Genomic DNA, 14,014 nt, shown 5'->3' on the forward strand with positions numbered 1-14,014 from the left:
AAGCAATTTGAGGATTGGGTTTTGTAAGGAAAATGTAGTTGCACGTGGGACCTCACTGGACTTGAGAAAGGAAGGCATCGTCAACCCTGTAAATCTGTTTCCCAACCCTGTAATTCTGTTTCTGGTGGAGGAAGAAGTCTGGATGGACATTCAGGTGGACACATAGGCAGCTCTGTACCCCGGGACGCCACCCTGCCCGCGGCCGCCTGGGGCGGGTCTCCTGAAACTCCTGCCCCCTGGGCTGACCCATCTCGGGGTCTGTTATGGTCTTGAGAACCTCCCTGTGCTGAGAATTCCCACCTGCCTTGTCGTGAGCCTAGCACTGAGCCGGTGAGCCAGGAGCTGGAGCTGGGGCCCCCCTCCTTCTGTAGCCGAGCACGCGGGGGCTCAGAGGGGTGGAGTACCTAGCTCTCCCCGACTCAGACCCCTGGGCTCCCTGGTGGGAGACAGACTGGAGAATCCACCTGGGGACAAGTCTCCACAGACGAGCAGGTGTCCGCACGAGCCACCCAGACGTGGAGTCAGCATCTCAGAGATGGTGTGCCCGTGGCCTCTCCCTAAGTCCAGCCTGGTGGTCCCCGAGCCACACCCGGTCCTGGACCCTCGGCCTCTCCCGGGAGAGCCCTGCAGACTGCGGGTGGTGTGGGATGCTCCAGGAGAAGCCTCCTGTCATTTTCTGAGCGTTACCAGCTCTCTCCTCCGGTTTCATGTCCGCGGAGATACTACACGGAGGGGCTTCAGCCCATTCGGTAACTCTTATCTGACCCGCTCCGATCACCATTTGATTCCTGCTGCTTCTTGGACACGACGTTCCCGTACCTATGGGTGCCACATTTGGGTTGTGTTGTGAGCCCAGCGTGGGGAGGGGTTGCAGAGTTATGTTGGCGATGTTTTCTCTTCCGCCTGAGATTCGTGCTTGCTCCCAGCGGACGGGTTTCCACAGGGATCCTGAGTCGCACTAACCCGGGGGCTGAGGTCGGAGGCTGGGACGATGGCCCTTCCACCTCGGTGCCCCCCCTATCCTTTCCTGGCCTCCCATCCTGTTCCTCTGCTCTGTGTTGGCCGAAGCCCTCCGTCTGGTCTCTAACCAGGTCACGACATGCGTGCACAGGTGGACCGAGGGTGTAATGTGGGGTTTCCATCAGGGTCTGATGCAGTGATAACCCATCTGTCTGTAACACAGAGACAGTGTGTGTGGTTTTGAAATCCTGTCATTCATTTACCCCCCAAATCTGGGGACTCATGGGCCCCTCTCCACTTCTTTCAGTTAAAATTGCATTAAAGCATTGAAATAATTAAATTACAAATGAAAAACCTTAGTGAACAATAGGAAAAATGGAAGAAGAGCGAAAACCCAGAAACACAAGGGCCCCTGGCAGTTCTCTTCCCAGGAGGAGGGGGCGGGAGAGGCCTGGCCCCGTGCCGAACGGCCCCTCCACTCTCCGGTGCCGAGCCCACGGAACAGTGCGCTCTACGTTCTTTAGGGGCTAGGCACTTTCTGTTTAATGTTGTTTCATTTCTTTAATTAAAAAACTATGCACGCGCACAGAGGGGAGGAAATCCAAATGTCTGTTGCCTTCCTCGGGGCTGATGGCTGTTAACAGTTCCTCTGTACCTGTCACCCCATCCCGTGCGCCCCGTCCCCGCTCATCCAGATTTCCACATGAGGGCCACTCAGATATCACCTTCAGAATTCAGGGTACTTCCCAAACGAACCTGAGCTACTCTGGAGAAATTTTGTTGTAGAATCAAAAGGCGGTGGACTTTGGTCGCCCTGTGAACTGTGACCCTAATAAAACGTAACGTCCTAACATCTCCTCCCCAGCACTGACACTGGATCCCCCCAGGCTTCGGATTCGCCCCGGGTGAGGGAGGGAGTCAGGCTGGGCAAAGGCTCTGTGTGGGCAGGGAGCCATGGGTCCCTGGCTCTGGGTCCCCTCGGGCAGGCCCACGGGGTCGCGGGGGCTCATCCTTTACCTAAGCAGGAGGTGGCCCCACGAGCGTGGGCAGTGGGACACAGATACCCACGTCTGTACAATGAGAGGAGGTTTGCATGGTGGGTGTTGGTGGACCCAAGGCGGCGCCCCCAGTGATGGCCAGCAGGTGGGTCTGTCATCCCAAATGCCAGGGAGAGACTGGCTGTCCCCCGTGCCATCTCTGTGTATTGGAGCAAAACCACACCACCTTGGACACCTCAGCTCCCCCAGCAGCAACGCGGAGGTGCCGGAACCGTCACATTAACCAATAAATATTCTCCTTAAGATAGATGCTCTGGGTGGCACTTCATGACCGCAGAGTGTAAGGTGGGACGAGCAGAACCCTCATTCCCAGGGCAGGAAGGATGGAGTGAGGTCTCACCGCCTTCTCCCAGCCGGGCAGCCTATTGGCCGGGCCTAGACAAGCAGGCTTCCCCTGCCATTCCTGGACCTCATACAGGAAAACCCGGAGGGCACTTAACGGTGGTGCACCGTCCTCACAGCGCATCCTGACCCGTTTCGGAAAGTCTGGAGAAGCTGAGTAACGGGCCCGGCTCCCCGGGGACCCAGGGCTCCTGGGACGACAGAGTCCATGCCTCTCACCACTTTATTATTATTTTAAACCCTACATGTTCTCCTTAAAATATAGCTTTAAAATACATTTACTCCTGTTTCAGTGTCGTATTTACAGCTGTACCAGATTCCCTTCCCCTATCGGAACTGTTTGGAATGACCCAACTGAAGAAGTATGCGGAACGCCGTTCACGGATCCCTTACCGCCAAAATATGGTTTCCACTGATTTGGAGAATGAAACGTGCCCCTTAATTTGAGCTCACAGGGGGAGCATAAACGCTGTCTTCACTTGGCATGGTGAGCTGGTTTCTTGGGATGGCCTTTCAATTCGCGCTCAGCGGCAGTCTCGTGTGGATGTGGTCTCCCAGTAGAGTCTTCTTAAAGTTTAATGTGCACAGTAACTCAGCGTGGACAAACTCACAGCTTCAAAGACTTTGGAAGACGTGTCGTGGGGCCCGAACGGTGACGTGTAATGAGCTCGATGAGGTGATAGGCCAGAAACAAAGGCACGGCCCCAGGGGTGTGTCTAGGCGGGACTCCGTAGGTCGTCCACACGAAAACCCGGAGAAGGCAGGTGGCTCGGGGTGCGCCCTGTGAAATGGGTGAGCTGGCCGGGCCCCCCAGACCCTGCTGCACTCTCTTCTCCGACACCCTACAGTCAGCTTCTACCAACCGAAGTGCCTGCTCAGCTTCGGGAAATAATGAGCAAATGCCTCGCATCCTTTGAGCCCTGCCTCTACCGGACGGGTGGTGATCAGACCTCTAGCCTTGAGAAGCAACGCAGGAGGGTGAGGTGTTTCCAGGACAGGGTAGCCTGAATGCAAGAAAAATTACAGGCGGCAGAGCAAGGCGGGTCTGGCTGAGAATGGGGTGCAGGGCAAATTCAATAGCACAGTAAACAGAACAACTGAGGGTAAGAAAAACAGCTGAGTATTAAAGTTGAAACAAACTTTAAAAATACTTCTCGAGGGCGCCTGGGTGGCTCAGTTGGTTAAGCGACTGCCTTCGGCTCAGGTCGTGATCCTGGAGTCCCGGGATCGAGTCCCGCATCGGGCTCCCTGCTTGGCAGGGAGTCTGCTTCTCCCTCTGCCCTCTTCCCTCTCGTGCTCTCTGTCTCTCATTCTCTCTCTCTCAAATAAATAAATAAAATCTTTAAAAAAAAAATACTTCTCGAGCACAGAAAGTATGTAACACAGACATATTAATAGTGGCCCTAAAGTCTGGATTATACTAATGAGTCTCGAAATTCAGGCCTTGCAGAAAGAGTCTCAGTTTCTGGCATGAGGCAGAAAGGCTATAATGGGTCCGATTTACTTTTTCTTAATAGAGAGGAGGGATGTTTTCCTTTGCGTCTCATCCTGAGTGAGAAGCACTGAATCAGACAAATACAGTTCCAAACTGTTTTAAATATTAAAGCTTTTCGCTGGTAGAATACTCAAAGCTTATTTGATCTCGGAGTCTCCCAAGAAGTAAATGAGCAAAAATAGAACGGATGCGGGGGAGAAAATGCGCTATCCATTAGAAGCCCCCCTCGGCTGCAGACCAGGGTATTGGTATGTCATGTGCGTGTGTGTCTGTTTTCATTCACTCAGAGTACTTTCTGGAGCCCCTTGTGATCTCTGTCTGTGTATTTTTTTTTGATTCCCACACATCTGTGAATTTTGCAAATTCCCTTCTACTGATTTTTAATTTGATCCCCTTGTGGTTGGAGAGCATGCTTTCTATGAATTTACTCCTCTCAAATTTATGGAGGCTTGTTTCATGGCTTGACACATGGTCCATCCTGGAGAACATTCCAGGCGCCCATGGGAGGAGGGTGTAGTCGGCCCTGGGCAGGGGGGCAGGTGGAAGGTCCCCTGGATGCTGGGTCTACTGTGGAGCTTGTTGTTCTGACCAGCTGCTTGACCCGCTATTGAAAGCGGGGTCCTGAGCCTCGACCCTAGGTGGGAACGCCCACTTGTCCCTCCGTCTGTCAGTCTCTGCTGCCTGCATCTCGAGGTTCCGTTTCGAAGTGTGTGGATATGTAGAAGTGTGACATTTTCTGAATGACTTAAGTTTTCATCCCTAAAGATGCGCTTCTGTGTTTCCAGCCAACTTGAGAACTGCCGAGACACAGGATCGTAATTGTTCCCACCGAAGAAAGAAGTGACAACCGTGTGATGAGACAGAGGTGTGAGCTAATGCCCTGGGGCCGTCACGGGGCGATTCCTCCGTGTATCACACTGACGCACGGCGCACATCACACGTGCAGAGTGTCCCATGCCACTTTATCTCACTGGAAAAAAGACATGTTTGTCCCTAAGTCTGTCTATTCTTGTGAGCACTCCAGCTTTCTTTACATCACCCTTGTGTGGGGCACATGGTTTGCCTTTTTTTAAAATTTAATTTAATTTTATTATGTTATGTTAGTCACCATACAGTACATCATTAGTTTTTGATGTGGTGATCCACGATCCATTGTTTTCGTATAGCACCCAGTGCTCCATGCAGTACGTGCCCTCCTTAATACCCATCACCGGGCTAACCCATCCCCCCTCCCCTCTAAAACCCTGTTTGTTTCCCAGAGTCCATAGTCTCTCATGGCTCGTCTCTCCCTCCAGGTCCCCCCCCTCATTTTTACCTTCCTTCTCCTAATGTCCTCCATGCTATTCCTTATGTTGCACAAATAAGTGAAACCATATGATAATTGACTTTCTCTGCTTAACTTATTTCACTTAGCATAATCTCCTCCAGTCCCATCCATGTTGATGCAAAAGTTGGGTATTCATCCTTTCTGATGGCTGAGTAATACTTCATTGTATATATGGACCACATCTTCTTTATCCATTCATCTGTCGAAGGGCATCTCGGCTCTTTCCACAGTTTGGCTATTGCGGACGTTGCTGCTATGAACATTGGGGTGCATATGGCCCTTCTTTTCACTACATCTGTGTCTTTGGGGTAAATACCCAGGAGTGCAATTGCTGGGTCATAGGGCAGCTCTATTTTTAATATTTTGAGGAACCTCCACACCTTGTTTTTCAAGGTGGCTGTACCAACTTGCATTCCCACCAACAGTGTAAGAGGGTTCCCCTTTCTCCACAGCCTCTCCAACATTTGTTGTTTCTTTCCCTGTCCATTTTTGCCATTCTAACTGGTGTAAGGTGGGATCTCAATGTGGTTTTGATTTGGATTTCCCTGATTCGCCTGTCTTTTATTTGCAACCTGCGTGTGTCTGAAGTGTGTCTGTTTTACCCGGCACGTGGTCGGATCCTCACTGTTTAACACCAGAGCTTGGCACTCTGCCTTTTGATCTGGGTGTTTATTAACACTGAGAGGTGTCACCAGGCAGCTAGGGGTTCGTTTTGCTATATACCGCTCGCTTTTCATGTCTTATGGCATTTTCTTTCCTTTACACCTCAGACTAATTCTGTGAATTCTGTATTCCCTGCAATGTGGGTCCACAGAGTTCTCTGCTGGCTTTTTAGAAAGTTTCTTAGGTTTTTAATTTTGAAATAGACTTCCTGGGGTGCCTGGGGGTTTAGTCGGTTAAGGGTCTGCCTTCGGCTCAGGTCATAATCCTAGGGTCCTAGATCGAGTCCCACATCCGGCTCCCTGCTCAGCAGGGAGTCTGCTTCTCCCTCTGCCCTCGGCCCCTCCCCCCTGCTCGTGCTCTCCCCCTCTCTCTCTCTCTCAAATAAATAAAATCTTTAAAAAAAAATGAAATGAACTTCCTGGGGGTGAGACAGGGTCGATGTAATTTAGCTGTGAGCCAGTGATGGTCACAGGTCCTTAAACACCTTGCCTGTGCGTCTTCCCCACTTTGCCACAGGGGTCTGGGTGGGAAGCACTGTCTTCAGCCTTCAGGGATTTCAAACGCCGGCTTGGTTTCATCTGCTGCTGGTGGAGGCTCTCACTTCAGCCAGGGCGGAGAGACTGGAGTCTTCTCATTTTCTTGGTCGTGCATGAAGCCTAGACGTCCAGGAATACGTTGGAGCTTTTCAAAGCTCCCTGTGGTCATCCACTTTCCAGGATTTTCTTTTTAAATTTCTTTTTAAATTCCCAGCCAAGCTCTTGTTTGCCCCGACTCGTATCATGGCCTTGGGCAGCTGAGCGCAGCCAGCAGAACCACTGTGGGGGTGCCCTGTGAGCAGAACCCCCACCCTGCTGAATGGAGCATCACATCATCTGCGTCAAGTCATCACGCTCCAAGAATATCGATTTTCCACGGAGCTGCAAGTCCAGACAAAATATTGGCTGCGATCCGGGGATGGTATTTTCACAAAGCTGCTGTGTCTGTGCTCCCTCGCCCCCCTCCCCGTCCCCGACCTTGGGGTCGGTCTTGCTGAGGATTGGTAGCCTCCCCGGATGGGTGATTTCCACCTTGTTCTGAGCACTGTTTCACGGCCGATGCTCTGAGATGGTAAATGGCATTTGCTCGGCTATGTGTGGCTTCTGTGAAAGAGCAGGTGTACCAACATGCTCACCCCTCCAGTCCGGAAGTCCGTCTTGAGATGGGTCACTTTATCATTGGAAACATTTGGTAATTTTTAAAGGGTCTGTTCAAAAATCAAAGGAAAGGCTTCCTCTGTCTATTTTGCTGAGTTGATATTGGTTGGTCGACATAAAAGCTGCCACAACCCATAATTTACTGAGATCGTTTATGCGACCAAGCACTCAGGGTGCTGGACCAGTCCTTCCTGGGTTATTTCTGTCTTTAAACTTTTTATGTTCATACCATTAATTTTTCTGTATAGCAAATTGGAACTCTGGAATTATTTGTAAGACTGGAAACTTACAAATCACACAATTTACACAAATGTGTAACTTCATTATAAATCAAAATATATTCTTTTAGAAATTATGAACACACACGACCAGAATTTCAGTGCCCAGGTAGCCGCGTATGACATGTTTAGAAAATGTGAACTGTGCAAACGCTTTAAATTTGTCCCCCGCTTTGAAGACTTCTGACTTAAACTACACTCTCTTTCCCCAAAAGTAAATGCTGTTCAGCCTTTCGGATCAGTTTGCATGTACTAACATGGATGTTTTCAGGTCAGTTTAAATGCACACATCAGCATACATCTCAATATTCTTCGTGTGTGCATGCATCCGCCTTCCTGTCAAGGGAAAGACGAGAGAGAGAGAACACACTCAGGTGTGCTCAGCCTCCCATCCTGCTGTGAAGACACAGAATGTTCCAGCGGGAAAGTTGAGACAGTGTGGATGGGAAGGTGAGCTGTTAATTCCACCCTTCCTGCCTGCATGGTGACAGAACAGTGTGTCCTTTTTTGTTCTCAGCCGGAAAGGAAAGCTATCTCCATGAGTTAGGGTGGCCTGGGGATGCCCACTGCCTCCAGGGCGGGTGAGTGCCCCCATCCTGCTTGGGCAAGTGCTCCCATCCGGCGTGGGTGAATGCTCCCATCCAGAGGGGGTGAATACCTTCATCCGGAGCAGGTGAGTGCTCCCACCTGGCGTGGGTGAGCGCTCCCACCTGCTGTGGATGAGTGCTCCCTCACCATCTGGAGCAGGTGAGTGCTCCCATCCGGCACGGGGCAGCAGCCTCTTCTCCCGCAGAGCTGCGCCTCATGATGATTTGGGGCTTCAGAATCCCTCCATGCTCCTAAAAATTGTTGAGGACACCAGAGAGTTTGGTGTCTGTGGATTATGTCTGCTGATATTTACCAGCGCAGAAACCAACACTGAGATCCTACATTATTAATTAAGAGAAACAATACACAATATATTCTTAAAAGTGCATTTTCTAAAGAAGGAATGACAGACACGTCTTTGTTTTCTACCTCTGCTGATCTCTGGCTCCGCAGAAGACAGACTCTCACACCCGTGTCTGCGTTCAGGCTTTTGTGATGTGCGTCAGGGAGCCTGTGGGAACCCCCACTGTAATCCCCCTGAGGACAGGACTGGAAAAGGCAAAGCGTGGCTCATTGTTACTGTGGTGACCGCCCGACCCCCTGCGCTCCTTGCCGGCTTCCCGAGCATCCCTGGGGACTGCAGCTCAGCGGGACCAGGGGACCCTGGTGTCTGCTACTTCATCCCTCCATGCCCAGGACTTAGAAGGGAAAAGAGTCATCATATTCTTATAGCTGAGGTCCTGTATCGGTATGAGGACTAGCTGCTTCTCTCCCAAGTTGAATGCTGTGTCTTTTCCTTCAATCCCGTGTAAGTGGCTCCCCCCTTTTAGGGAAGGCGCTAATTTGTATCACTGGTAGATCTGGATAAGCTTGTATGGATCTCTCAGTCGAGAGGTAAATGACAGTTCTATGGGACGGAAGTTATTTTATACATTGGACAGTATAAAACATGTGTTGATCGTATGACCAGAAGGTTTTCGGAGGAGGTGACTGTATTCTGTCTGCATGCCCTGTAGGGCTCAGTCCCAGCCCTTCCCATTGGCCTTCACGGGACAAATCAGACCCGAGGTAATGAAAACTATTGTAATGATTTTACGTCACAGATATTTTCTAAACCTTACTTGGAGAATCAGTATTAATGACGGATCTATTTCACGTAATGGGTCAGATTTGTAAAATCCTGTATTTTAGAGAACAATGTTGGTACAATTAGCAATTATTTCCTGGTCACAACTTTGTTAAGGCTGCTCTGGAAAGAAGCTTGGGTTTGCTTGTGCAACAACATGCTTAGGGGGAGCTCAGGAGAGAGAAACATTCGAAAACTTAGACCCAAATCTCACATGATCAAACCAAGGGAATGATCAGGCATGAGGATATCTCATTTATTTGAAATTTTAGGGAACAATATTCAACTTTCAGAGAATCTGTATTTGAGCGCTGGTAGATGCCTGATCTGTCACTCCTTAATTCCCAACATTCATGAAAAGAGGAACAACTTTCCTTCCCCTTCCCCCTCCTCCTCCCCTCCTCCTCCTCCTTTTTTTTTGCAAATTAAAGAAACTAGATCCTTTCTTTGTCCTGTAGATTTTCCCATGCTGGGTCTGTTGACTGTGGCTGGTGTAATTGGACTTGCTCTTTTGTCCCCTGCATCTCCTGCATGGCCGGGGTTAACCACAGAAGCTTTGTCAGATTCACCTTCGCTTTTGTGGAAGAGTCTTGTGACGTGGTCTCCGGGGCACCCCGTGAGCTGGTTATGAAGTGAGCCATGTGGACGGTCAGCACGTACGTCTTTCATTTCAGAAGAGTGACGATGGTGACCTTCTCCTTCTTCTTTGTTCCTTATTCTTTCTTAGCTGAGATATTCTAAACATAATCTTACCGCCATCGATTTCATTACCCTGAGATAGGTTTATCTGAGAAAAGCAAGATAAATTGCTGATTTTCCCTGAACGTTTTAATTTTTAAATAATGAGTTGGCTACTTCATATCATCCAAAGGTGACCAATGAAGGTTTTGCTTTGAAAACGTCATTAAGATTGCATGGGTTTTAACGCAGTCAATATATTACCATCCATTTCAGTTTTTTTTCTTATTGGTGGTCAAATTGTCTCAACTTTGGCAATAGGAGTTTCCTGAGTCTTTCCTACAGGACCTCACTGTGACTTTATAAATGTAATTCGGTGACAAGGAAACTCACTTTGAACCAGGAAAGGTACCTGCTGACCTGAAACACTGATGGGAATTCACACTCAGAGAACACACGCTCTTCTCGAGCACGTGTAGAACATTCACCAAGAAGGACCGTATTCCCGACGGTGAGACAAAAGTCAGCAAATTTAAGAGTAGAAATCACATGATGTGTGCTCTCAGAACACAGCAGAAGCTAAACTGGAAACTAATAACAGGAAGCTAGCTAATTAAGCAACACAGCTGAAAATAACTCATGAATCAAGAAAGTCTAAAAAGAAATTAAAAATATTTATAACTACAAATAAAAGTACTACTTATCAAAATGTATGAAATGCAGCTAATGCAATGCTAAGAGGGGAAAATATATTAATGTGTACATTATATGTCGTGTATCCATTGTATATATGCATATACTGTATATAATGTAGATATTAGAGAGTATTAAATACACACATTAGAACGGCAGAAATATATAGATCGATTCGGCTTCAGGAACTAGAGAATGAAGAGTAAATTGAACCCATGGCAAGCAGAAGAAAGGAGATGATGGAAATTCAAGCAGAAATTAATGAAATGCAAAATAGGAACACAGAAAAACACAATAAAACTAAAAATAAGTTCTTTGAAAAATCATGAGAAGTGATAAATCTGTCGCCAGGCCAACCAAGCAGAAAGAGAGCATACACGCACTCCCGACACCAGGGACTAGGGCGGGGTCATCACTACTGACCCACAGGCCGTAAATCAGGCGCCTTCCACATTACGCACTGACCCCTTGCAAGAGCAACACGACCAAAACTAACGCAAGCGGAACTAGGTACTCTGACTGTCCTCACGTCTGTCAAAGGGACTGGGTCATGATGAAAAACATTCCACAAAAGGAGACATTCGTCCAGATGGTTCCACTGGCGATTCTCACCAAGCGTGAGGAAGAACCGTGGTGATTCCCTCTAATCGGGGAGGGCAGAGGCTTGCTGGCTGGTTCTCCTGGGACAGCATCAGGAGAAATCCAGAGGATTTTAGTCAAGACCGCGTGGAAGGACTGGCCCAAGGGTAGGTTCAGGCGTTAATGGAACAGAAGAGAGAAGCTAGATACTCGCTCACACACACGAGGACGACTGCTTTTCAACAAAGGTGCCAAAGGGAGCCAGTTGGGGAAGGATGTTCTTTTCAGCAAGGCGGCAACAGACCTAAATGTAAAAGCCAGGACTATACACCACTTTCCAAAGAAGTGGGAGAAAATCTTTGTGATCCTGCGGTAGGGAGAGACTTCTTCCAGAGGACAGCACATCACAAACTCTGTGACGAAAAAAAAAAAAAAGCCTGAGACGCTGGACTTCATCACATTCAAAACTATCTCCTTTAGAAACGACACAATTAATAAAATGAGTGTTCTAAACAGCATGCGTATCTGATCAAAGGCTTGTGTCCAGAACATGGATATTTTCTCTAATTCAACAAGAGGCAACAGCAATCTAATGGGACGCGGGCCAACTATCTGAATGGCAGAGAGCAGGTGCGTGAGTGACCGTGAGCAGCGCCTGACGTCATTCGTAACCAGGGTAAAGCACAGTAGAACCGCTTTGCTCCCCTTACAATGACTAAAATTAAACAGATGCATCTTTTTGTGTCTCCTGCACGTGGCTGATAAGAACGTGCAATGCAGATCTCTTTTGGGACAAGGTCTGGTGGTTTCCAGTGAAGTTACATACATGGCTACTTTGTGGTCCGACTCTTCAAATCTTAGCTATTTTTCCTAAGAGGAATGAAAACACGCAATCTCAAAACGTGTTGCACAAGAGCACTCAAAGCAGCTTTATTCATCACGGCCCCCGAATTGGAAGGACCCAAATGTTCATCAGTAAGACGATGGATAAGTTGTGGCCTATCTCTACCCTAGGATGCCGTTTGTACCGATCCAAACCACCCCCAGTGAAGGAGGCCCGACACTTTGTGATTCCATGTCTGTACGTGTGAATCGACAACAAGAGAAACAAATCTATGACCATCGATGCTAGAACATCTGTTGCCTGTGGGAGGTGGGAGTTGATTAGAAGGGCCCGTGTGGGAACCTTTTGGGGCGACAGGGACGTTTCATGTCTTCACACAAGTGTACATATTGACCAGAATTCATTTCATTGAATGGCTAAGATCTGTGCATATACGTAAATTTCATGTCAACAAAAAGTTAGAGTCATTCTTCGTGTCAACCATCTGATGTCTCTGTCAGGTCCCTGATCCTGGCAGAGCGTACCTGCCAAGGGTGTGCATTCAGATATCTCCATAGCAGTGATGTTACTGTGATAAAATGCTGGCTCTGAATTTTGGTGCAGGATACCCTGTAGCTGTGAGAGATTGCCTATCTGTAAACCACCACGGAGGCTCGTTGGAGTTTTACAACATGCCTTGAATACATAGTCAGTTGACCTGAGCCTATTGTTTGTCCCCCAAGACTTGTAATGCTGGTAGAAACATCCAGCGCTTCCTTTGTCTTTATAATTCCGTCGCCTCTTGTCATTAATGAACCAGGCCCACCGTAAAGAGGCAAGAGCGTGAGGAGGGAAGAGAGGGTTGGGGAGAGATTTTACATCAATTCCAAACTTCCAGCAATACATTGCGTTCCATTATGGAGAGTGTGCAAGCCAAGATGCGTTATACTGGTCAGGGGTGTGGTGGGCAGGAATAGAATGAGCCACCACCACCCAGGGATCCAGCGATGGGGCCCGCATGCCTTCATTCGCTCATTCATTCATTCCATCATTCATCCCTGTGCCCACCCCATGCCAGGCCCTGGGATATGCTGGTGATTCCGCATGGCCCGCCAAAGCACCACCATTTAAGCCTTGGTTCTGGAGGCCCGCTTTATCATCGGCATGAGCTTCCACCTCCATGAGGAGAGAACAGATGTGGATGCACACGCAGCCTGCCGTGGCCCCCACAGAGGGCGATTTTCCTTCATGCCTGTCGATTGCTTACAGAGCGCCGCACCTCCTGGCCTTCGAGATGGACACCGTGAGCGTGCTCCCTGAGTTCGTGAGTACGAAGAGCAGAAGCGCCTGGCCCACTGCCCTGATCCATGCGTCTTAAGTTCATTCCTTGTGACGGCCCACAGTGGAGGGTGGGGGACTCTGGAGGGACACAGGACTGGGGGATGCAGGCGTCATTGCAACCCGTGTGCTGGGCAGTGGGTTGGCCGGTTAGCTCCGGGCCCACCCGCTGTTGGGTCTGTACTAACCTTCCTCCTGCGTTCCGCCTGATCTAGGCTCTTAATCAAGGCAGTCCCGCATTTCATCAGCTGCCGTCATTTTAAGCAGGTCTGAACTTTAAAAAACCATGAGGAAACTAGTTGTCAGTAAAGCCCTCCACTGCCTTTTTAAAAAATATTCATTTATTTTACAGAGAGAGAGAGAGAGCACACACAGCGAGGGGTGTGGGGAGAGGCAGAGGGAGAAGGAGAATCAGCAGCAGACTCCCTGCTGCGTGCAGAGCCCTCGGCCCCCCTTACACCTCCACGGAGGGGGGCTCACGAGCCCGTCACAGGGACAGCTTGGTCAGCTACAGAGAGGACAGGAGCAGTCCCGGCGCCCCAGGAAGGCCGCCCAGGGATCTGGCCCCAAAGAGCCAGGGCCGGCTGTGGGGAGCACCCTCAGGGCCAGCACCTGCACAGGTGGACAGAATCCTGCGTGCTGTCCGGGCCCATGAGGTATGTCTACACCGCCCTATGTTTTAGCTCGATCACATGTGTGTTCATCTCCAAACAAAGCGCTGCTTGACCCGTGTGATGGTGAGTTTTATATAAATGACTTCGTGTTCCCTGTGTCCACTGACACCTTTCTTTCTTTCTCTTTCTTTCTTTCCTCTTTTCTTTTCTTTTCTTTCTTTCTTTCTTTCTTTCTTTCTTTCTTTCTTTCTTTCTTTCT

This window comes from Mirounga leonina, unplaced genomic scaffold (assembly GCF_011800145.1).
Source record: "Mirounga leonina isolate KUSES-001 unplaced genomic scaffold, KU_Mleo_1.0 Mir_199, whole genome shotgun sequence".
Taxonomy (NCBI): Eukaryota; Metazoa; Chordata; class Mammalia; order Carnivora; family Phocidae; genus Mirounga; species Mirounga leonina.